The sequence below is a fragment of the Felis catus genome, chromosome F2, assembly GCF_018350175.1.
Source record: "Felis catus isolate Fca126 chromosome F2, F.catus_Fca126_mat1.0, whole genome shotgun sequence".
Classification (NCBI taxonomy): Eukaryota; Metazoa; Chordata; class Mammalia; order Carnivora; family Felidae; genus Felis; species Felis catus.
In genome coordinates, this window is record NC_058385.1 from 66,568,443 (window position 1) to 66,594,252 (window position 25,810).

The following is a 25,810-nucleotide window of genomic DNA, read 5'->3' on the forward strand; positions in this document are numbered from 1 at the left end:
TGGTTGAGTACTAGAGCTATTACAGTCCAGTGTCCCATGCTCACAGGGGACAAGGCGGGCTAAGTAGTCCCCCGTATGAAATTCTCTTGCCGTGTGAGGCACGTGGTGGATGCTCAATAAACATTTCCTGAAGGAACAAATGAATGTTTCTGAGGCTCTCTACATGTGTTTCTGTTAGCAGTGTTCATTATAAAGTCAATGAAATGGTATGTAGTTGTGTACCCAAAACATTGTAGCCAGTTGATTAGATTGAATTTGGTGTGGGACACACAACTTTATCACCTGAGTCATTTTCTCTTGATGAAAAAATGACAAGAATGCTCCGTGGGTATTCTTTTGCCCTTTGTCCCTCTGTGCTCCCCCACCAGTCTTGTTTACACATTGTCTATGCCATTTCTGAGAGCATTCAGAAGTATTCCCAACTAATTAGAATATTCTGTCAAGAGATCTCTTTCCCTGTGTGCCACTGCCGAAGAACTTAGAGAGAAGGGATGATATTCCTGTATTTCATACTGGTTGAAACCACAGGGTAAATTTAGCCTGTTGTAATATAGCAAGGGTGCTGTAGTCTGAATGTCTGTGTCCCTCTCCCTCCCCCCAAATCCATATCCCCCCCCATGTTCATGAATTTTATTTATTTCTATTTATTTTTTTACTTCAGTAATAGAATTTAGTGATTTATCACTTAACATGTAACACCTAGTGCTCATCCCAACAAGTGTCCTCCTTAATGCCCATCGTCCATTTAGCCCATCCCACCCCTGCACCTCAGTTTTCTGTATTTAAGGGTCTTGTATGGTTTGTCTCCCTCTCTGTTTTCATTTTATTTTTCCTTCTATTCCCCTATGTTCATCTGTTTTGTTTCTTAAATTCCACATAGGAGTGAAATCATACATTTGTCTTTCTCTGACTGACTTATTTCACTTAGCATAACACACTGTAGTTCCATCCATGTTGTTACAAATGGCAAGATTTCATTCTTTTTGCTCTCCAATACTCCATTGTGTGTGTGTGTATATAAATATATATAAAAATATAAATATATTTGGTAAATACCTACTTGTGCAATTGCTGGGTCCTAGGGTAGTTCTACTTTTAATTTTTGAGGAACCTCCGTACTATTTTCCAGAGTATTGAAACTGGCTGCACCACTTTGGATTCCCAGCATCAGGGCAAAGGGTTCTCCTTTCTCCGAATCCTCACCAACATCTGCTGTTTCCTGAGTTGTTAATTTTAGCTATTCTGACATGTGTAAAGGTGGTATCTCATTGTGATTTTGATTTGATTTGTATTGTGGATTTGATTTGGTCACCACTGATGGTGAGTGATATTGAGTATCTTTTCATGTGTCTGTTAGCCATCTGGATGTCTTCTGTGGAAAAGTGTCTGTTCATGTCTTCTGCCTATATGTTAAAATCCTTACCCACAAAGGTGATGGTATTAGGAGGTGGGGGCCTTTGGGAGATGATTAGTTCATGAGGGTGGAGCTCTCATGATCTCAGTTATTAGCACTTCTATGAAAGAGATCCCATAAGTGTCCCTGGCCCCTTCTCATATGAGGATACGATAAGTGTGCAACCTATAACCTCTACCTGGCCATCTAGGCACCCTGATTGGACTTCTAGTATCTAGAACTGTGAGCAGTAAGTCCTTGTTATTTTTAAGCTGCTCAGTCTAGTATTTTGTTCCTGAAACGATTAAGCCTGAAATGATTAAGACCAATAATTCCTAACCTGGAGTCCCAGTACATGTTGTGTGTGGTTATATGAACACATTTTTCTGGAGAGAGGACCAATAGCTTCTATTGCCTATTTATTCATTTAAAAATATTCATTAGTGGGGCGCCTGGGTGGCGCAGTCGGTTAAGCGTCCGACTTCAGTCAGGTCATGATCTCGCGGTCCGTGAGTTCGAGCCCCGCGTCAGGCTCTGGGCTGATGGCTCAGAGTCTGGAGCCTGTTTCCGATTCTGTGTCTCCCTCTCTCTCTGCCCCTCCCCCGTTCATGCTGTGTCTCTCTCTGTCCCAAAAAATAAGTAAACGTTGAAAAAAAATTTAAAAAAAAAAAATATTCATTAGTATTTTTACTTACTGAGAGGTCACTCTCTGCCAGGCTCCAGGTTAGATGCTGGTAACCAAAACCAGAATAGCACCTACCTTCCTGTAGGCTACTGGCTGATGGTGGAGACTGACGTTAATCAAAGAATCATGTAAATGACCAGTTAGAACGTGCAACGTGATGTCAAGGAGAGGCATTAGTTCCGTGTGGACATATAATGGGAGAAATAGCCGGTTAAAAGGGGGTGAGGAGCCTTCCTGGAGGAAATGCTTCATCCGTTCAACAGATAGCTCCTACTCTGTGCCAGGCACTGTTCCTGCCCCTGTGATTCAGCAGTGAAGAACACAAAGCTCCTGTGCTCACAGAGCTGACATTCTGGTGGAAAAGACAGACAGAGAACATATACTATGTGTGGAAGGATGGATGCTATTTATTGAGTTTGGGAGCAGTTTGGGGGAGGGAGATCAGGGGTTTCATTGTGGACATGTTAAATTTGAGATGCCAGTTGGATGTCTAAGGAGAGGTCAAATAGGAGTTGGATAAAGGAGCCTGGGGTTCAGGGGAGAGGTTCAGGCTGAGAATATACAATTGGGAGACATCAGATGGCATTTAAAGGCACAGGGCTCTATGAGATCATGGAGTCACTGAGTATAGATGGGGAAGAGGTCTGGGGACTTAGCCCTGGGGGCTTTTACATTTAGACATCAGGAGACAAGGAGGCACCAGAAAGGGGACAGAAAGGATGGGTTGGGGGAGGAGGAGAAAGCAAGGAAAATCCAGAGGAGATGTGATTCCAGAGGAAGAGAAGAATCAGTGACATTGGATGTTACCAATCAGTCGAGTAAGCTGAGGACTGAGGGGACCATTGACTTTGGCAACATGGAGGTCTTCAGAGCAATTTCAGTGGCATGATGGGGCTGGAAGGAATTGAATGGAATCAGGAGAGAACAGGAGGAAGGAGGCAGAGTGCTGTGGGAAAGGGAGCAGAGAAATGGGGCAGTGCTGAGCTGGGATGGGGGTCAAGGGAGAGACTGCTGTGTCCCTGGCCCTTGTGCAATTCTTCTTTTATGAACAGAGGAAACATTTCTACCCCTCCAAAGAGAGCTCTGCTGACGTCAGAGACCTGTGCTTCAGGTCTGCTTCCTCTCCCGCAGGGCTAACACGACTCAGCTTTCGATCTGGGGGTTATTCCCTTTGACTAGATCTGTCCCTTGGCTCATACAATCTTTCTTGAGCATTGGCATGGAGGAAAGAATGCTGGAGGGCCGGTGGGGGTATTTCATCCAGGCCAGGGAGAAACTTGGGCACTAGCCCTAATAAGACCCCCTGCTTTTTTATCTTGTCTCCCTCCCACCTTGTAATACATCCTCCACAAAGCAGCCAGAGTGGTGTTTTAAGAATATAAACCAGAGGGGGCGCCTGGGTGGCTCAGTCAGTTAAGCATCCAACTTTGGCTCAGGTCATGATCTCACAGTTTGTGCGTTCAAGTCCCACATCGGGCTCTGGGCCTGGAACCTGCTTTGGAATCTGTGACTCGCTTTCTCTCTGCCCCTCTTCGACTCACGCTCTGTCTCTGAAGAAATAAATAAATATTAAAAAAAAAAAAAAAAAGAAGAAGAAGAATATAAACCACAGCATCTCACTCCCAGGCTTTATATATATATTTTTTTCAATGTTTATTTTTTTGGGACAGAGAGAGACAGAGCATGAATGGGGGAGGGGCAGAGAGAGAGGGAGACACAGAATCGGAAACAGGCTCCAGGCTCTGAGCCATCAGCCCAGAGCCTGATGCGGGGCTCGAACTCCCGGACCTCGAGATCGTGACCTGGCTGAAGTCAGATGCTTAACCAACTGCGCCACCTAGGCGCCCCAATTCCCAGGCTTTAAAACAACAAGCAACCACCACCACTACTCTCCAATGGCTTCAACATGAACTTAAGATAAACTCCACTGCCCTTTCTGAGGCCCTCAAGGCCGTGTGTGGTCTGGACTGTGGCTGCCTCTGTGATTCCAGCTCCATGACTCCCTGGTCCATTCCCCATCCTGCTGCCCCAAGAGGTTTCTGTTGCAGAGTGTGCTGAGCTCATTCCTTCCAGAAGGTCCTTACGTTCTGTTTGCCCAGACTTGCCCCTTCTTTCCAGTACCTTCTCTGGGCTGACTGCTCCCTGTCATCTAGGTCCTAGCTCCAAGTCTGCTAATTCAAGTTGCTCGACCCATCAAGGTCACGTTGCTTCATTACTTCTTTCCTTCATAGCAGTTGTCACTAATGCAAATGACCATGTGTATATATTTATTTAAAAGCCAGTTTCCTATCTCCTTCCACCAGACTATGAGCTCTAGTTCTGCCTTATTCACGCTCCCACGTCTGACCCTGTAGGTACTCAGCAAGTATTCTTCAACTGTTTCAAGAAGGAGCAATTCCTGTTATCAATGGAGTCAGGAACGTCAAGCCCCCCAACCACCGGGTCTCTAGATAATGCCAGAAAAATGCTGCTAAATTCTGGCTGTTTGGATTCCTCGCTCTGACTACGTTCTGTTCCCTTTTTAGATGACGCTGTCCTTTTCCACGTGGCTTTCTTTCCCAGACTCTCAGCCCTGGCTTTCCTCTTTCACTTCTTGGTCTGGACGGCGCATCACCAATGAGTTCTGCAGGTGGCCAGGACCGTTGTGAGGTGATTTATTAGCGTCAGCCACATTCTCAGTCGGCTTGTCACTCCAGCCTCCTATTACAAATGTACGTGGAAAACACCTTGTCTTGTGTCTGACCGTGACAGTGGGGTTCAGGTGATGTTGTTCCCCTTTCTTCCGAGCTGACCACACAGCCTGACACCAGAATGGACCATCTCATTCACCCTCTCAGCCAAGAAGAATGGGACTTTGGCTGTGAGCTATAGCAGGCGTCTGTTTGGGCCAGGCTTTTAATAACATCCATTTGTTATCAAGGGAGCAGTTGTAGCTGAATTTCACTTAGAGTCAACAGGCAGTCTTTCCTGAGGTTTCCATGGGGACCTGGTGTTTTAGAGCAATTTCTGGGAAGAACATTGGAAAAAAATTGAGGGACAAAATGTTAGTACACTCACACTGTTCTGGCACACACTGTTTCTGAACCATGGGCGATAGAGAAGTCACTTCCCACTCAAGGCCCACAGGGTGCACAGCTGTGTGTGGTCTCTTTAAGGCCAGGTGTAGAGGATGCGTAGTTCTTGCACTCAGAGTATAAGAAAAATCAGGTTTCAGTTCGTAGTCCCCAGTACAGCTGTGCTTTTTGTTCCTCACTTGCTGTGTCACCTTGGGGAAGCCACTTAACATCTCTGGGACTTGGATGCTACGCTTAAGAAGGTTACTTTCGGGGCACCTGGGTGGCGCAGTCAGTTAAGCATCCGGCTTCAGCCAGGTCACGATCTCGTGGTCCGTGAGTTCGAGCCCCACATCAGGCTCTGGGCTGATGGCTCGGAGCCTGGAGCCTGTTTCCGATTCTGTGTCTCCCTCTCTCTCTGCCCCTCCCCCGTTCACGCTCTGTCTCTCTCTGTCCCAAAAATAAATAAAAACGTTGAAAAAAAAATTAAAAAAAAAAAAAAAAAGAAGGTTACTTTCTGAGATTATGTGTGTGTGTGACAGAGACAGAGATACAAAGAATCTTTCATACTCTGAAAGGTATAGTGTTTTAAATTGTTAACTAACACGTTGCATGGCTAGTATGTGCAGTACATATTTTTTCTTAATGTCATTTTAAAGTGATTCTTTTACTTTCCCATTCTCTTAGCTCTGTCACTTAAATGACTTTGCCATCTATTGGACTTCTGTGCGTCATGGAAGCTTAAATCAATTTGGTTCGACCTCTATGGAGGGTAATCTGGATGGATATATATTTATTTATTTAATTTATTTTTTAAATTTACATCCAAGTTAGTTCACATGTAGTGCAACAATGATTTCAGGAGTAGATTTTTTAATGCCCCTTCCCCATTTAGCCCATCCCCCCTCCCACAACCCCTCCAGTAACTCTCTGTTTGTTCTCCATATTTAAGAGTCTCATGTTTTGTCCCCCTCCCTGTTTTTATATTATGTTTGTTTCCCTTCCCTTATGTTCATCTGTTTTGTATCTTAAAGTCCTCATATGAGTGAAGTCATATGATATTTGTCTTTTCTCTGATTGACTAATTTCACTTAGCATAATAACCTCTAGTTCCATCCATGTAGTTGCAAATGGCAAGATTTCATTCTTTTTGATTGCCAAGTAATACTCCATTGTATATATCTATACCACATCTTCTTTATCCATTCATCCATCGATGGCCATTTGGGCTCTTTCCATACTTTGGCTATTGTTGATAGTGCTGCTATAAACATTGGGGTGCATGTGTCCCTTCGAAACAGCACACCTCTATCCCTTGGATAAATACCTAGTAGTGCAATTGCTGGGTCGTAGGGTAGTTCTATTTTTAATTTTTTTTTTTTTTAATTTTTTTTTCAGCGTTTTTATTTATTTTTGGGACAGAGAGAGACAGAGCATGAATGGGGGAGGGGCAGAGAGAGAGGGAGACACAGAATCGGAAACAGCCATCAGCCATCAGCCCAGAGCCATCAGCTCTGAGCCATCAGCCCAGAGCCTGACGCGGGGCTCGAACTCACGGACCGCGAGATCGTGACCTGGCTGAAGTCGGACGCTTAACTGACTGCGCCACCCAGGCGCCCCAACTATTTTTAATTTTTTGAGGAACCTCCACACTGTTTCCCAGAGTGGCTGCACACGTTTGCACACCCACCAGCCATGCAAAAGTGCATCCTCTCCAACATCTGTTGTTGCCCGAGTTGTTCATTTTGGCCATCCTGACAGGTGTGAGGTGGTATCTCATTGTGGTTTTGATTTGTATTTCCCTGATGATGAGAGATGTTGAGAATTTTTTCAGGTGTCCGTTGGTCATCTGGATGTCTTTGGAGAAGTGTCTATTCATGTCTTTTGCCCATTTCTTCACTGGAATCTTTGTTTTTTGGGTGTTGAGTTTGAGAAGTTCTCTATAGATTTTGGATACTAACCCTTTATCTGATATGTCGTTGCAAATATCTTCTCCCATTCCGTTGGTTGCCTTTTAGTTTTGCTGATTGTTTCCTTTGCTGTGCAGAAGCTTTTTATTTTGATGAGGTCCCAATAGTTCATTTTTGCTATTGTTTCCCTTGCCTCCAGAGATGTGTTGAGTAAGAAGTTGCTGTGGCCAAGGTCAGAGAGGTTTTTGCCTACTTTCACCTCTAGGATTTTGATGGCTTCCTGTACATTTAGGTCTTTCATCTGTTTTGAGTGTATTTTTGTGTATGGTGTAAGAAAATGGTTCAGGTTCATTTTTCTGCATGTTGCTGTCCAGTTTCTCAGCACCACTTGCTGAAGAGACTGTCTTTATTCCATTGAATATTCTTTCCTGCTTTGTTAAAGGTTAGTTGTCCATATGTTTGTGGGTCCCTTACTGGGTTCTCTGTTTTGTTCCTTTTATCTGAGTGTCTGTTCTTGTGCCAGTACCATACTGTCTTGATGATTACAGCTTTGTAATACAGCTTGAAGTCTGGGATTGTGATGCCTTCTGTTTGGTTTTCGTTTTCAAGATTGCTTTGGCTATTCAGGGTCTTTTCTGAGTCCATACAAATTTTAGGATTGTTTGTTCCTGCTCTGTGAAGAATGCTGGTGTTATTTTGATAGGGATTGCATTGAATATGTGGATTGTTTTGGGTAGTATGGACATTTTAATGATATTTGTTCTTCCTATCCAGGAGCATGGAATATTTTTCCTTTTTTTTGTCTTCTTCAGTTTCTTTCATAAGCTTTCTATATTTTTCAGTGTATAGATTTTTCACCTCTTTGGTTAGATTTATTTCTAGGTATTTTATGGGTTTTGGTGCAATTGTAAATGGGATCGATTCCTTGATTTCCCTTTCTGTCGCTTCATTATTGGTGTATAGGAATGCAGTCGATTTCTGTGCATTGATTTTATATCCTGCAACTTTGCTGAATTCATGAATCAATTCTAGCAGTTTTTTTGTGGAATCTTTTGGGTTTTCCATAGAGTATCATGTCATCTGCGAAGAGTGAAAGTATGACCTCCTCCTGCCCGATTTGGATGCCTTTTATTTCTCTGTGTTGTCTGAGTGCAGAGGCTAAGACTTCCAATACTGTGTTGAATAACAGTGGCGAGAGTGGACATCCCTGTCTTGTTCCTGACCTTAGGAGGAAAGCTGTGAGTTTTTCCCCATTGAGGATGATATTAGCGTTGGGTCTTTCATATAGGGATTTTATGATCTTGAGGTATGATCCTTCTATCCCTACTTTCTTAAGGGTTTTTATCAAGAAAGGATGCTGTATTTTGTCAAATGCTTTCTCTGCATCTATTGAGAAGATCTTGTGGTTCTTATCATTTCTTTTACTGATTTGATGTATCAGAATGATTATTTTGTGGATATTGAACCAGCCTTGCATCCCAGGTATAAATCCCACTTGGTTGTGGTGAATAATTTTTTTTAACATATTGTTGGATCTGGTTGGCTAATATTTTGTTGAGGATTTTTGCCTCCATGTTCATCAGGGAAATTGGTCTATAGTTCTCCTTTTTAGTGGGGTCTTTGTCTGGTTTTGGAATCAAGGTAATGCTGTCTTCATAGAAAGAGTTTGGAAATTTTCCTTCCATTTCTATTTTTGGGACAGCTTCAAGAGAATACGTATTAACTCTTCCTTAAATGTTTGGTAGAATTCCCCTGGAATTCTGTCCCTGGACTCTTGTGTTTTGGGAGATTTTTGATTACTAATTTGATTTCTTGACCAGTTATGGGTCTGTTCAAATTTTCTATTTCTTCCTGTTTCAGTTTTGGTAGTTTATATGTTTCTAGGAATTTGTTCATTTCTTCCAGATTGCCCATTTTATTGGTGTATAATTGCTCATAATATTCTATTATTGTTTTTATTTCTGCTCTGTTGGTTGTGATCTCTCCTCTTTCATTCTTGATTTTATTTATTTGGGTCCTTTCCTTTTTCTTTTTGATCAAACTGACTAGTGGTTTATGAATTTGTTAATTCTTTCAAAGAACCAGATTCTGGTTTTATTGATCTGCTCTATTGTTTTTTGGTTTTGTTTTTGTTTTTCTGGTTTTGATAGCATTGATTTCTGCTCTATTCTTTATTATTTCCTGTCTTCTGATGGTTTTGGGTTTTATTTGTTGTTCTTTTTCCAGCCTTTTAAGGTGTAAGGTTAGGTTTTGTATCTGAGACCTTTATTCCTTCTTTAGGAAGGCCTGGATTGTTATATACTTCCCTCTTATGACCACCTTTGCTGCGTCCCAGAGGTTTTGGGCTGTGCTGTTATCATTTTCATTGGCTTCCATGTACTTTTTAATTTCCTCTTTAACTTCTTGGTTGGCCCATTCATTCTTTAGTAGGATGTTCTTTAGTCTCCAAGTATTTGTTATCTTTCCAAATTTTTTCTTGTGGTTGATTTCAAGTTTCATAGCATTGTGGTCTGAAAACATGAATGGTATGATCTCAATCTTTTTGTACTTGTTGAGGGCTGATTTGTGTCCCAGTATGTGGTCTATTCTGGAGAATGTTCCATGTGTACTGGAGAAGAATGTGTATTCCGCTCCTTTAGGATGAAATGTTCTGTGTATATCTGTTAAGTCCACCTGGTCCAGTGTGTCATTCAAAGCCATTGTTTCCTTGTTGGTTTTCTGTTTCGATGATCTGTCCATTGTTGTAAGTGGGGTGTTGAAGTCCCCTACTATTATGGTATTATTATTAATGAATTTCTTTATGTTTGTGCTTAATTGATTTATATATTTGGGTGCTCACACATTTGGAGCATAAATGTTTACCATTGTTAGGTCTTGGTGGATAGACCCCTTAATTATGATATAATTCCCTTCTTCATCTCTTGTTACAGTCTTTATTTTAAAGTCTGGATTGTCTGGTATAAGTATGGCTACTCTGGCTTTCTTTGTTGACCATTAGCATGATAGATGGTTCTCCATCCCCTTACTTTCAATCTGAAGGTGTCTTTAGGTCTAAAGCGGGTCTCTGATGGATCTTGTTTTTTTTAATCCATTCTGTTACCCTATGTCTTTTGATTGGAGCATTTAGTCCATTGACGTGTAGCATGAGTACTGAAAGATATGAGTTTATTGCCATTATGTTTCTTGTAGAGTTGGAGTTTCTGGTGGTGTTCTCTGGTCCTTTCTAGTCTTTGTTGCTTTTGGGTTTTTGTTTGTTTGTTTGTTTTTTTGTCTTTTCTCTCATCAGAGAGTCCCCCTTAAAATTTCTTGCAGGGCTGGTTTTGTGGTCACGAACTCCTTTAATTTGTTTGTCTGGGAAACTTTTGATCTCTCCTTCTATTTTGAATGATAACCTTGCTGGATAAAGAATTCTTGGCTGCATATTTTTCTCATTCGGCACATTGAATATATCCTGCCACTCCTTTCTGGCTTGCCAAGTGTCTGGGGATAGGTCTGCTGCAAACCTGATCTGTCTTCCCTTGTAGGTTAAGGACTTTTTTTCCCTTGCTGCTTTCATGATTCTTTCCTTGCTTGAGTATTTTGTGAATTTGACTATGATAATGCCTTGTTGATGGTTGGTTCTTGTTGAATCTTATTGGAGTCCTCTGTGCTTCCTGGATTTTGATATCTGTGTCTTTCCCCAGGTTAGGAAAGTTTTCAGCTATGATTTGCTCTTATAACCCTTCTACCCCTTTTTCTCTCTCTTCATCTTCTAGGACCGCAATGATTCTGATGTTCCTTTTTAACGAGTCACTCATTTCTCTAATTCTTAAATTGTGCTCTTTTGCCTTAGTCTCCCTCATTTTTTTGTGCTTCATTAGTCTCCTTAAATTTCTCCTCTATATTGCTGATTTACTGTTCTGCCTTATCCATCCTTGCCACCATGGCATCCATTCAAGATTGCAGCTCAGTTATAGCATTTTTTATTTCATCCCCACTAGGTTTTACTTCTTTTATCTCCACATAAAGGATTCTAATCTATTTTTGACCCAAGCTAGTGTTCTTATTATCGTGGTTCTAAATTCTAGTTCAGACACCTTGCTTGTATCTGTGTTGATTAAGTCCCTTGCTGTTGTTTCTTCCTGCTCTTTCTTTTGGGGTGAATTCCTTCATTTCATCAATTAGAAGGAAGAAAAGGAATTAATAAGATAAAAATACAGATAAAAAAATTAAAATTTGAAAATTAAAAACAACACACACACACAGAAATCAGTTACACGATCCTAGATCCTATGTGTGTTTTGGTCTCGTTATTGAAAGGAGCTTTATAGATGAAAGAAAAAAGGCGGGGGGGAGGAAAAATAAAGAAAAACTAGAAAAAGAAAAAAAAGGAAAACCTTTGAAAATTTGAATGAATACATTGAAAATTAATACAATGAAATAGAATGAAATGATGGAAGTGAAATAAATTTTGAAAAATTTACAAAAAAATTAAAAATATAGTAGAAAAAAATAAAAATATTTTTAATAAAAATTGAAAATAAAAATAAATTTTTTCTATTTCTGTATTCAAGAAAAAGAAATGAAAAAGGAAAAATGAAGGAATATTGAATAGATGGCAAACAGACTGAAATATGATAGAAATTACATCATTTTCCCCTGGAAGTCTATGAAGCGCGTTATAGTCCATAAACTAACCAGGGGAGATTTGTGGTGTTCCTGAAAAGCGAGATTGGCCCAGTTGGGCAGGGCTTAGCGTAACGGCTCTGTTCTCCACTAGATGGCTCTGCTTAGCTTACTGGGGTAGATTGTTCTGGCGCTTGTAGGTGTGTATGCACATGCGTGGGAGGAGTGAAAATGGCGACAGTCTCTAGTATTGGAACTCTCCCTGACCAGCAATCGCACACCCATCCTTCTTCTCTGGCTTCCATCCATCATTCCCCGCTTTTACACCGTCTGTGACCAAGCCGTCAGGTTGCCAGGCAGCACCTCCCTCCTGAGTTTTATGTCAGACGCGGCTGTGTTTCCCGACCCCTCACTTCTGAGGGACCGCGGCTTTGACCCGCTCAGATCCTCTGGGGGAGGGTCTCACCAGCACTGGCCGGATGCCGGCCACAGCCAGGAATGTTCGCGGGACTGTGCCGCTGCCGATGCCCAGAGACTGCGGCCGGGTGCCAGCCCGCCCCAGAAAAAGTTCCCGTGATCGTGTAGCGGCAGCATTTCAGGGATTATGGAAAATCACAACACGCATCCGGCGCCGGGCTTCACCCTTAATGACTTTGTTCCAGCACCAGCGAATGTGGTTCTCGGGTCTGCTGGTACCGGGTGGCTGCACAGCCTCTACTAAATGTCTTTGCAGCAGTGGAACTGCTTGTCCCCATGTGGCCCAAGGACCTCCTGGACCCCACTCTGCTCCTGGGGATTCACCCTTCCCATCAGACCACCACGAGGTATCGAGCTGCAGAGTTTCAAATTCTGCCTTCTCCCTGTTTATAGAGTCTTAATGGAATTTACACCCTCTCCTTTCTCCTTTCTCTTTTCTCCCTTTTTAGTTCAGTCCGTGTGGTTGTTTCCACTTTTCCACTTTCTCTCCAGCTGCTTTTGGGGGAGGTGGTCCCCCCGCCATCTTCATCCTCTCTCCGCAGGCAAAAACAGCTCCCTGCCCTCCGCGGCTTCTCTCTCCCCAGTTCACCTCTCTGCGCTGAGTACCTGCTGAGTTCTGTGGTTCAGGTTGTGCAGATTGTTGTGTTAATCCTAAAATCAGTTTTCTAGGTGTGCAGGGTGGTTTAGTGTTGATCTGGCTGTATTTCATGGATGCGAGTTGCAAAAAAACCTTCCATGCTGTTCTGCCATCTTTGGATATATATATATATTTTAATGTTTATTTAGTTTGAGAGAGAAAGAGTGTGTGGGGGAGGGAGGGGCACAGAGAGAGGGAGACCGAGAATCCCAAGCAGGCTCCATACTGTCAGCGCAGAGCCTGATGCGGGACTCGATCTCACAAAATGTGAGATCATGACCTGAGCTGATATCAAGTGCAGGATGCTCAACCAACTGAGCCACCCAGGTGCCCCCGGATATTTATCTTTAAAAATGACTCATGAATATACTCTTTGACTTAGGAAATTCTCAGGTGGGAATTTATCTTCCAGGTATACTGCACTTATGTAAGAGACGGATAAACAAAGTTATTCATTGTGGCATGTGGATAACAATGCAAGATTGGAAACCACCTGTAGGCTTGTTCATTTGCTGGGGACTGATGGAATGAATTATAATGCCGCTGCAGAGGAAAATATTATGAAGCTGGGAGAATCAATGAGGAACTTGTTCTTTAAGCTGAGTGGTGATGTTTTTATTTATTTATTTTTTGTTTATTTATTTTGAGAGAGAGAGAGAGCACAAGTGGGGGAGGAACAGAGAGAGAGGGAGAGAGCGAGAATCCCAGGTAGGCTCTGCACTGTCAGTGCATAGCCCGATATGGGGCTTGAACCCACGAACTGTGAGATCATGCCCCTGTGCCGAAGTTGCACGCTCAACCAACTAAGCCACTCGGGTGCCCCATATTATTTTATATGAACTTATATTCTTTGCAGTACTTATTTAGTAAAGTCAAGTTTAAAAAGCAAAGGAAACGATGTGTATTAAGAGAGAAAAATACATATGTATTTGCTAGTATTTGTACAGATTATCTACAAGAATATCCAGTGTCCAAAAGAAACTGATAATATTGGTTGCCTGTGGAGAGGACAACCAGGTGGCTGGGTCAGGCAGTGAGGGAAACTTCATTGTGTACCCTTTTCTGTTTTTAAGAGTTGTTATCTCTCTGAATATATTGCTTGTTAGAAATAGATTTAAAATTAAAAAAAAAAAAAAAAGGTGGTGCCTGGGTGGCTCAGTTGGTTAAGCGTCGACTTTGGCTCTGGTCATGATCTCGTGGTTTATGGGTTCAAGCCCTGCGTCGGGCTCTGTGCTGACAGCTCAGAGCCTGGAGCCTGCTTCTGATTCTGTGTCTCCCTCTCTCTCTGCCCCTCCTCCCGCTCATGCTCTGTTTCTCTCTGTCTCTCAAAAATAAATAAACATTAAAAATCCCACACAACTTTCCCCTCACACGTTTACCCATGTAACTTTTGTTTTGTCTTGTTGAACAAACATAACTTTTAACAGGTAGCAGCTTCAGGTACTCTCTGTAGTGAAAGTTGCTTTAACCAATAGCTGGAAAAATCAGGATGTGTGGTGCATACTTTCAGAGCTCGAAGGTAGTGTTTGCACGAGGAGAGCCTGAGGAATGAGGAAACAAGCCCCGAGTGTTCTTCCGTTATACAGCTCTTAGCCTTCTGGTCTACAGCTCTAACCTTTGATTTTGCCGCCTCAAGTGCAGGTGAGGCCGCTAAGCAGCTAAGGAGCCGTTTGCATGCTGGTAAGGCATGTGTTTCTGGGCCGTATGTGGCTTTGAGCTGCACTTTGGGTACAGAAAGGCTCAGGAGGCCCATGAGCTCACGCAAAGAGAAAAAAATCTCAGTAGTTTTCTCGTTTTAAGAATCTTGACACCTAGAGGAAAGCCATAATGATAGCTAACATTTACTGGGCACTCATTTTGTACCCGGCATTGCTCAAAGCTACCTGTAGTGCATAAAGTTATTATCTTTACAACATGCCTATGAAGTAGGAATTGTTATTATCCCCATTTTTCGGATGAGGCAACAGACATGGGAAACCTGCCCAAAGTAGCACAGTTAATACGTGGAGGAATGTGATCGGACTCAGGGTCTGACTCCAGAATTATACCTCATAAAATGAATGCAGGTACATTAGAAGAAACCCAAAGGCAAAATTAGGGCACTGTTCTTGGAGAAGTGGGGTGAATTCTAGAATTGAGAACCTGAGGAAGTAATGGGGTGGCCTATCTTGGGCACGTGGGGTGCCTTGACTACTAGAGAGCCTCGAACCACAAGATGAGCTTTTAGGGTTTAATCCTGTTGAAGAAAAGAGGCTGTGGTGGCAAGCTCTTGAGCAGGAAAAGGCTGTGGGAAAACCAGCATTTTGCGCAAGTGTCCTTTGACTGTAGTTGGCAGGTTGGGGTTGGCAGAGGAGGGAGAGGGGAGCCCGGGGGGGAGAGACTTCTGCAGACAAACTAATGGCGTCAGGACTAGGGACGGTGCTGTGGACGTGGGAGATGGATGTGGGCAGTTTCTTTCTGAGGATTTGGTAGGGTTTGTACTAGTGGAAGGTTGAAAAGGAAGCAAGGAGAGAATAACACGGTTAGCATGTTCTCATGCAGGGATGGGTCATCGAGGAGGTCCTTTATCCCTATTTTTACATTCTGGTTCATTCGATGCTTCTGCCAGGAACTCTGCTCAGGGCTTTCGTGGTCTATCACTTGTCTGCCTGAACAGTTCTTCTGGAAGGCACAGCAGATGTTGCCAATCCCCACCTTGCCTATAGTACCCAGCTCCCCCTTAGTCTTCTTTGCTAAGGGAGGCACGTAAGCCTCCACAAGAGGCTTTCCCTGGTGCTAACAGGCTTGGCCGGAAGTGTGGAAGAGTTAATATGCCCCAGAGTAGGCTGTAGCAGCTGATGTGCGGGAGTTGGTGGAGGAATGCTTCGACTTTCTCGTTCCTCAGAGGCTACCATTCTTGCGTGAGGTGCTGCGGTCTCCTGGGGTCCCGAGCAGAGTTGGTCTCCAGCTGCCCACATGGCATGCCTGCTTGGCACCTGCTCAGAAACCTGCTTCCTTGCCTCTCCTGACCCACCTCCCCACTCCTTGCTGGTGCTTCCCAGGATCCCCTCTCAGATAAACCACTTACACCCTAATCCCTGTCTCAAGGTCTACTTTGGGGGAACCCAACCTAAGGCAGTTTAAAGATGATACTATCTAGGCCCAGAGAAGTGATTTCACTTGTTCAAGTTCACACATCAAATCTGTAGCAAATCTAGGGTTTTAATCCAGGTCTCCTGAGCCCAGCGGGTTCCTGATCTTATTGTCTGCTAGACCATGTTTAGTATTTGCTATAATGCCTTCCTGTTTTTGCTTTGTTCTGTTTTTAACATAGCTGGCTTTGCTACTAGAGTCTGGCCTAGTAGACTCTAGTATACACTCATAAAAGGCAGGAGCTATGGTCTTGGTAATTTTGTACCCAAGACCAGCCAGAACTGTGTCTTTCAGAGACTAGATGCTCCATGAGGATTTGTTGAAGAGATAGAGCAAGAGGTAGAGGGCAGAAGAAAGAAGAGTAGGCAGTTGAGTGCATGGCCTTGGGGAACAAAAAAGAGATTCTCCTGGCATCTTGACATGGGACATGAGAGTATCTTACCTTGGAGGAGACCCTGATTGGATTGTCAGAAGCAGAAGATGGAGAGGAGGCATAATGGTGGGCAGAAAAATTCGTGGAGAACTCAACATGTCCGTTTTCTTAAATATCACTTAGGAGGAAATGTAACTGGTGAAATAGTTCTTTTCAGTGCATGTATCCCTGAAAAGGAGTTTTTTAAGTTTTTAGAACTTTTTTATTATTTTTAAAAATCTAATACTTTATTTTTCATAATTTACATCCAAGTTAGTTAACACATGGTGCAACAATGATTTCGGGAGTAGATTCCTGAAGCCCCTTATCCATTTTGCCCACCCCTCCTCCCATAACCCCTCCAGCAACCCTCAGTTTGTTCTTCATATTTAAGAATCTCTTATGTTTTGTCCCCCTCCCTGTTTTTATATTATTTTTGCTTCCCTTCTCTTATGTTCATCTGTTTTGTATCTTAAAGTCCTCATATGAGTGAAGTCATATTTGTCTTTTTCTGACTGACTAATTTCACTTAGCATAACACCCTCTAGTTCCATCCATGTAGTTGCAAATGGCAAGATTTCATTCTTTTTGATTGCCAAGAAATACTCCATTGTATATATCTATACCACATCTTCTTTATCCATTCATCCATCGATGGCCGTTTGGGCTCTTTCCATACTTTGGCTATTGTTGATAGTGCTGATAAAAACATTGGGGTGCATGTGTCCCTTTGAAACAGCATACCTGTATCCCTTGGATAAATACCTACTAGTGCAATTGCTGGGTCGTAGGGCAGTTCTATTTTTAATTTTTGAGGAACCTCCATACTGTTTTCCAGAGTGGCTGCACCAGTTTGCATTCCCACCAGCAGTGCAAAAGAGATCCTCTTTCTCCGCATCCTCGCCGACATCTGTTGTTGCCTGAGTTGTTAACGTTAGCCATTCTGACAGGTGTGAGGTGGTATCTCATTGTGGTTTTGATTTGTATTTCCCTGATGATGAGAGATGTTGAGCATGTTTTCCATGTGTTGGTTGGTCATCTGGATGTCTTCTTTGGAGAAGTGTCTATTCATGTCTTTTGCCCATTTCTTCACTGGAATCTTTGTTTTTTGGGTGTTGAGTTTGAGAAGTTCTCTATAGATTTTGGATACTAACCCTTTATCTGATATGTCGTTGCAAATACCTTCTCCCATTCCGTCAGTTGCTTTTTAGTTTTGCTAATTGTTTCCTTTGCTGTGCAGAGCTTTTTATTTTGATGAGGTCCCAATAGTTCATTTTTGCTTTTGTTTCCCTTGCCTCCAGAGATGTGTTAAGTACGAAGTTGCTGTGGCCGAGGTCAAAGAGGTTTTTGCCTGCTCTCTTCTCTAGGATTTTGATGGCTTCCTGTACATTTAGGTCTTTCATCCATTTTGAGTGTATTTTTGAGTATGGTGTAAGAAGTGGTCCAGGTTCATTTTTCTGCGTGTTGCTGTCCAGTTTTCTCAGCACCATTTGCTGAAGAGACTGTCTTTATTTCACTGGATATTCTTTCCTGCTTTGTCAACGATTAGTTGGCCATATGTTTGTGGGCCCCTTTCTGGGTTCTGTATTCTGTTCCATTGACCTGAGTGTCTGTTTTTGTGCCAAGGAGTTTTTTTTTCTTATTTATTTTTTGCTTTCAACTTTCCAGTTAGTAAGCATAGTTTTGTAAGAAAAACGTCAGATGGTTTCTTACCAAAGATTAAAGTCTACAGGTCAGGGCAGTATTTTTCAAACTATGCTCTACAAGGCAGTAGGACTTCCAAGAAACTCTCTCTTAGAAGCCTCCTCAAGAAGAGGTTAATAGGTCATAGTAATTGATTAATACTTACTGGACTCTCATTCTTAAGGGGTGGGCCATGCCCCAGGCTATTCTTGCTCTGCATTATCTCATTTAATTCTCCCAGTTACTCTTTGATAATAAGTGCTGTTATTATCCCTTCTTCTGAAGCTGATGCTCAAAGAGGTCACACAGCTAGTAAGTGGACAAAGTGGGATTCATTCTCAGGGCTATTTGACTCTAGAGCCCATGCCCTACACAGGCAAGACTACAGTTACCCTCCTCCCCACCTATGTCCAGACAATGCCTTCCCACCACCAGACCTGAAAGTCCGATTTTGACACCATGGAGAGCGAACTGGGGGACGGGAACTACACTATTGGTTGCATATTGGGAGAAAGCACATCAAAATGTGCCACCCTTTGATTGCCTTCTGTAAAAGTCTTGGAGTCTTGCTTTCCCACTGGGCAGAGGAGGTTTAAGTGCATTTTGATGAATGCCTTCTGCTCTCTTGTTGTACACAAGGGGGAGCATTTAGCACAGAAATGGGAATAAGATCACTGCAGGAAGTGAGTATTCTTGCTCTTTGCAGGAAAAGAGTTCTCCCTCTCTGTTGATCACAATTGTTTGATGAACCACTTGAAAGCAAGTTGTAGACATCAGGAGACTTCAGCTATAAATACTACAGCAGGATTTCCTAAGAACAAAGTCACTTTGCTACATAATAAAGATATTATTTTCATGTGCAGGAAATTTAACATTGATGCAGTGATATTATTTAATACACATTCAATGTTCAAATTTCTCCAAATATTCCCAAGATGCCCTTTAGTGCTTTCCCCCCACCCCCCAGTCCAGAATCAACATTTATTCTCATCATATCATGGTCATTTTCCCAAGATATTTTGCTGCAAAATGTTTATAACTTTTACTGGCTATTTAATATTCCATGGAGTGGATTTGCCATGATTTATTAATAAATTTCTCTTTGGCTATTCCTATTACAAGTGTAACATGATGTTAAGTGGGGCTTTTCCTCCTTCACGTTTGACTCAGGCACCAATTCAATAGATATCAGATTCCAAAGTGAGGGTGAGGCTGAATTCACCAAGTTACCCTTTGATAATAAGTGCTGTGGTCATCCCTTCTTCTGAAGCTGATGCTCAAAGAGGTCACACAGCTAGTAAGTGGACAAAGTAGGATTTCACCGAGAGTCAAAGGTCAGGTTCCCCAGGAGGCTCTGTGATGGAGATCTGTGTACGGGTTCACTGGGAAGTGCTCGAGGATCAACACCTGTGGGGGAATAAAGGAAGAGGCTGGTCAGAGGGAATAGTCACACTTTGATGCAGTCACTGCAAACGTCTCAGCCCCTCCACCAGCTCTGAAGCTGAGATGGTCTTGCAGAGGGTCCCCTATTGAGGCAAGGAGGCCAGGTCTTTATGCCTCTATGTGGACCAGTCATTGGGTGCAGATTGCCCCTGGGAAGGGGATGTGTCCTTGGAACTTTCTTCAACTGAGAGCAGTTTTCAGAGAGATGTGAGTGGGAGTGAAGGCTGTAGTCCTGAGGGGAGGTCTGACCAGACACCAGAGCATCCACTACACCAGGGGAATGCTCACGGGCCTGTTGGCTAAGTCCTTGACCTCTGCAGCCAGACTGAATACACAAGCAGTCAGTGCATCGCATGCTGTGACTCTTCCCTTTCCCCCGCCCAGGGGAAAGGCCTTCTTGGAAAGTGTATGATGGGGGTTTCCTTAGAGCCACATATGCATTTGAAATATATTTTCTACAGTTGGGGGCAAAGAGAACTGGCTGAAGTGGCCTGTGGCAGCAGGGTGGGGTTTGGTCCTGCCCTCCCAGGCTCTGTTGGGGCAAAGGATGAGAGAATGTTTCCTGGGGCTCAAAGGTGGGCCCCCTGCGCCAGAGCCATTTTAAAAAACTTAAAAAAATTGTCTAAGACTCAAAACAAGTTGCAAAAATAGGGAGTTCCCGTGTGCCCTTTGCCAGTGATAGCTTTCTCCAGTGATAGCATCTTATTTAACCATAGTACATTTTCTAAACTAGGGAATTGACATTGACATTGGCATCATACTATGAACTAAGTTATAGACTTTACTTGGGTTTCATCAGTGTTTACGTGTACTTGTGTGTGTGTTACTATGCAATTTTATCACATGTACAGATTTGTGGATATATGTAGTCATCACCACAATCAGGGTATGTAATTGCTCCGTTACTATGAAGAAACTCCTGAATACTACACCTACCCCTGCAACCCCTGTAACTTAGTATCTGTTAACCTAGTGGTCAATATAACCTAGTGGTCTATTGTTCTCCATCACTGTAATCTTATCATCTCAAGAGTGCTATGTAATGACATCAAGCAATATGTAACTTTTTGAGATGGGCTTTTTCCACTTGGCATGACATCCTTGAGTTCCATCCATGTTGTTGCATGTATCAAGTTGTATAACTTAGTAGCATGCAATTGTATACCCACACACTGTTTATCCATTCCCAAGAGGGCCAAGAGGACCCTCTGGGAAGGTGAGAGGAACGTCAGGGATGAAGTCGGATCAGGGATGAAGTCTGAGTGGAGAGGAGTACTAGGGACCAGGGCACAGGAGCAGTGGCAGCTGGGATAGACTGCTTCTCACTTATCCTGAGAACTCAAACTAGAGAGGTCCCCAGAGATGGTGATCTCCCAAGATCCCATGTGGAATGCCCCAAACGAGAGGTAATGTTCTAGAGTTGGAAAGCCCAGTGAGCATGAAGTCAGCTTGCAACACTACCCATCACAAGCCAGTGAGAGTATTTCCGGACGTAACCACTTACCTCTTTGCCTTCCATCCATTTTGGCGTGGTCTTCAAGACAGCAGCCAGTGAGTGACAGAGGGAATGTGAAGGGGGGTGAGAGAGAGAAGTTGACTGCATATGAGTCCCCGCCCCTTTCCCCTGTGGCTCTCGCTGAACTGCTGGCTGTAGCTCAGAAGTGGGAGAAATCTTTGGAATGAAACCTGAATTGTTGGCTAATATAATGAATGTCACAATGCATTGAATTACTACTCTATTAAGACCAAGTCTGTGACTTGATGTGACCATCAGACTGTCATTACTTGAAAGTGACCAGAGCAGGCAGGGTCCTGTGACAGTTGGCATCTAGAATCAAGGACAACCTCCTTTCTTCTTCCTAGTGTCCCCCCAAAACTGAATACATTTTAATGGGATGGTGGGAGAAAAATGACAAAGTGTGCTTTGAGAATGTCCACGCAGCAGTACAGAAATAACTTGGAAATAAATGTCTATACATAAGCCTTTTTTTTTCTTTCATATTGTAATTTCCTTAGAGCAAATTCCTGGGAATGGGGTTAATAGGTCCAAGGGCATGGATATTTTTATGGTTTTCAAAACAAATTGCTAAATTGCTTTTCTAAAGATTTCTACCAATTTATATTCCCACCAGATACTGTATGAAAGTTTCATCACATATTCAGTGGTATAGGATAGTATCATAAGATTGTTTGTTAATGTAATGAGTTCTAAACACTATTTGATGTTTGGGGCACCTGGGTGGCTCAGTCGGTTAAGCATCAGACTCTTGATTTTGGCTCAGGTCATGATCTCACAGCTGGTGGGATTGAGCCCCACACTGGGGCTGTCAGGCTCCATTAGGTGGAGCCTGCTTGGGGTTCTCTCTCTCCCTCTCTCTGCCCCTCCCCTGCACATTTGCTCTCTCAAAGTAAGTAAACTTAAATAAAAATGCTATCCGAGGGCACCTCGGTCTGACTTTGGCTCAGATCATGATCTCGCAGTTCATGAGTTCAAGCCCCGCATTGGGCTCTGTGCTGACAGCTCAGAGCCTGGAGCCTGCTTCAGATTCTGTGTCTTCCCCTCTCTCTCTGCCCCTCCCCTCCTTGTGTGAGCTCTCTCTCTCATCAATAAATATTAAAATTTTTTTAAATGCTATTTGATGTTTGGAATAATTTTTAAAATGCTTTTTGTAATATGAAATTTTTTTGCATTAGATGTTTTATCAATCTCTTTAAACTTGGCATTAATATCTTGAGTATAGAATATTGCTAAAGGTCTGATTTTATAAATTAATCACTGGATATTCATATGCAGCTTTGTCGAGGGGCTTTCCTGGAGCACTTAGAAAAACAGCAAATTCTTGGGGCGCCTGGGTGGCGCAGTCGGTTAAGCGTCCGACTTCAGCTCAGGTCACGATCTCGCGGTCCGTGAGTTCGAGCCCCGCGTCAGGCTCTGGGCTGATGGCTCAGAGCCTGGAGCCTGTTTCTGATTCTGTGTCTCCCTCTCTCTCTGCCCCTTCCCTGTTCATGCTCTGTCTGTCTCTGTCCCAAAAATAAATAAACGTTGAAAAAAAAAATTAAAAAAAAAAGAAAACCAGCAAATTCTGTAGGATTTGTGAGCAAGGAAGAAAGGGAGAGGTGAAGGCCAGAGGATCAGTGAATGAAAACAAGAGACAGGTTTAAGAGCTGTAAGCGAGAGGTTATAAATGAAATCAAGGAACCAAGAACCAAGGAGGTGGCCATGAGGTCAGGAAATGAGTTGAGAAAGGAGCTTGGGAGACAAAGATTGTGGAATAGCCTCCAAGTAAGGTAGTAGGGTAGGGAATATGCCTTTCCCCCGCCAAGTATCAATGGATTAAAAATTCATGTATGCGTGTGTTTTATATATCACAAAATTTATTATCTTAACGAGTTTTACGTGTGCAGTTCCATGGTGTTAAGTATATTCACATTGATTTGAAACAGATATGCAGAACCATTTTATCTTGCCATGGGAAATTCTTTACCTGTTGAAGAACAATACCATTTACCTCCCTCCCCTGGGCTCTCGTGGACACCATTTTACTAATTGTTTCTGAGTCTGAACTACTTTAGATAACCTGATATAAGTGGAAGTGTGTAGTGTTTGTCTTTTGGTAACTGGTTTATTTCATGTCGCATAATGTCTTTGAGTTCATCCAGGTGGTGTAGCACTTGCCATAATTTCTTTCTGTTTTTAAGGCCGAATAACATTCCATTGTGTATATACCACATTTTGATTATCCATTCATCTATTGATGGATATTTGGGTTGCTTCCATTTCTTGGCTATTGTGAATAGTGCTGCTATGAATATGGGTGTGCAAATAACTCTTTGAGACCCTAATTTTAATTCTTTTGTGTATATATCCAGAAGTGGGATTTCTGGTTACAAGGTATTTCTATTTTAAATTTTTCAGGAAACTTCATACCGTTTTTCACAGTGGTTAAGCCATTTTACAGTCCCACCAACAGTGCACAAGAGCTCTAATTTTTATTGTTATTTTCTGTTTTTTTGTTTTGTTTTTGAATATTAGCCATCCTAATGGATGTGAGGTGATATCTAATTGTGGTTTTCACTTGCATTTCCCTGATGATTCATGATGCTGAGCACCTTTTCATATGCTCATTGCTATTTGTATATCACCTTTGAAGAAATATCTATTTAAGTCCTTGTCCATTTTAAAATCAGTTTATTTGATTTTTTTTGTTGTTGAGTTGTTAGAGTTCTTTATATATTCTGGATATTAACTCCTTATCAGATATATATTTTCTTCTGTTCCACAGGTTGAATTTTACTCTGTCGATTGTGTCTTTTGATGCACACGAATTTTTAAGTTTGATGTAGTCCCATTTGTCTGTTTTTGCTTTTGTGGCCTGTGCTTTTATTCTTGTATCTAAGAAATCATTGCTAAGTCCAATGCCATAAAGTTTTTCTCCTGTGTTTTCTTCTAGGAGTTTTACAGTATTAGGTCTTATGTTTAGGTCTTTATTCTACTTCAAGTTATTTTTTGTACATGGTGTAGGATAAGGGCCCAATTTCATTCTTTTCCTTATAGATATCTGGCATCAACACTAACACCATTTAAAAAAAATTTTTTTAATGTTTATTCATTTTTGAAAGACAGAGACAGAGCACAAGCAGGGGTAGGGCAGAGAGAGAGGGGGCCACAGAATCTGAAGCAGGCTCCAGGCTCCAAGCTGCCAGCACAGAGCCCAACACGGGGCTCGAACTCACGAACCACGAGATCATGACCCGAGCCTAAGACACTCAACCGACTGAGCCACCCAGGCGCCCCAAAATAACACCATTTTTTTAAAAAAAATTTTAATGTTTATTTATTTTTGAGAGAGAGAGAGACAGACAGACAAAGTGTGAGTGAGGGAGGGGTAGAGTGAGGGAGACACAGAATCCGAAGCAGGCTGCAGGCTCTGAGCTGTCAGCACAGTGCCCGACGTGGGGCTTGAACTCACGAACCACGAGATCATGACCCGAGCCTAAGTCGGGCGCTCAACCGACTGAGCTACCCAGGCGCCCCAAACTAACACCATTTTTAAAGAGATGGTTCTTTTCCCATTAAGTGGTATTGACAACCTTGTCAAAGATCATCAAATATAATTTTTTATTGATGGAAACATGATAAAGTCACAGACTTATTCTTTGTAAGGCAGATTTGGGGATATATAATGAGTTTTTGAGTGAGGTAGAAAGGCCAAAATAAAAATACAAAAATGTGAATAAAACCATGAAACTATTGGATGGGGACTTAGTAACACTTTTTCTTAAGATGTCATCAATGCCAAGGGGTAGGCGTTGATTGACTAATTAGTTCACCACATAAGTGATTATTAAGTGTCTACTGTAGAGGCACTAACCAGGCCAAAAGAATACAGGTGTGTATAAGAGACAAGTCCTGACTGGGGTACTTGGGTGACTCAGTCGGTTGAGCATCCAACTCTTGGTTTCGGCTCAGGTCATGATCTCATGGCATCATGGATTCAAGCCCCGCATCAGGCCCTGCACTGACAGCACAGAGCTTGATTGGGATTCTCTCTCCCTCTCTTTCTGCCCCTCCCCCAGTCATGCTGTCTCTGTCTCTCTCAACATAAATAAGTAAACTTAAAAAAAAAAGACAGAGACAGGTTCCTGCTATGTGTGTTTCTGTGTAGAATCCTATTTTCTGTTAGCAGCATCAACAAAAATATGTATTTCTGCCCTTCCTCTGCTAGGAGTTTGGAGAGGCATAAGGGACTGTGAGACGCTTTCCATGTCCTCAAGGACCCATGTGTGCTATTTCTTACCATGGCCCCAGAGACCCTTTGTGTTCTCTGTTCTTTGCTAAGGGCTAATACCTGATGAGATGGACACTTCATAGCTTAGAGAATGAAAGGGATGAGGCCTTAAAGACTGAGGGTTATGTCTGGTGCCTGAAGGAGTCAGTGTTCCCTCTGAAGCTGCTCTCTGTAGGACTGTCCCTCAGTGCCTCCCCAAGGGCATTCCACTTTGGTTGAAACCAAAGGTTTTGTCCTTTCAGTAACCTGAGTGCTCCATTCAAGAAGCACAGAAAATAGGGTATAAAGAGATACTGTTTTTGCAAGCCACTGAGATATTCAATAGCACCTTCATTTGGGCTGAACAATGGCAGTTGTGTAGGAGTGCAGGTAATGCTTTGTTTTGCTATGACTTGCCTGGGTGTTTTGCTTCTGCCTGATGGAGTGGGCACACATATGTGACTGGAGTATCTTTTGCATTGACTGTTCTCTCAGTACTTTCCCAGCTCTGTTTGAAGGCTTTTTAATTATCATTGGCGAGGCTTATCGAATTTATATAAGAATCCCAGCTTGTAATATTTATTGTTGTAAACAAATTATTTATGCTTACTC

At 42.5% G+C, this 25,810-nt stretch overlaps 1 non-coding gene across 1 annotated transcript; it reads right to left on the reverse strand.

Annotated features, from left to right (window-relative positions):
• Positions 1-24,375: 24,375 nt before the first annotated feature.
• Positions 24,376-24,460, reverse strand: TRNAL-UAG. Its single transcript has one exon. It is a non-coding gene; the product is annotated as a tRNA-Leu (tRNA).
• Between the last annotated feature and the right edge of the window lie 1,350 nt (positions 24,461-25,810).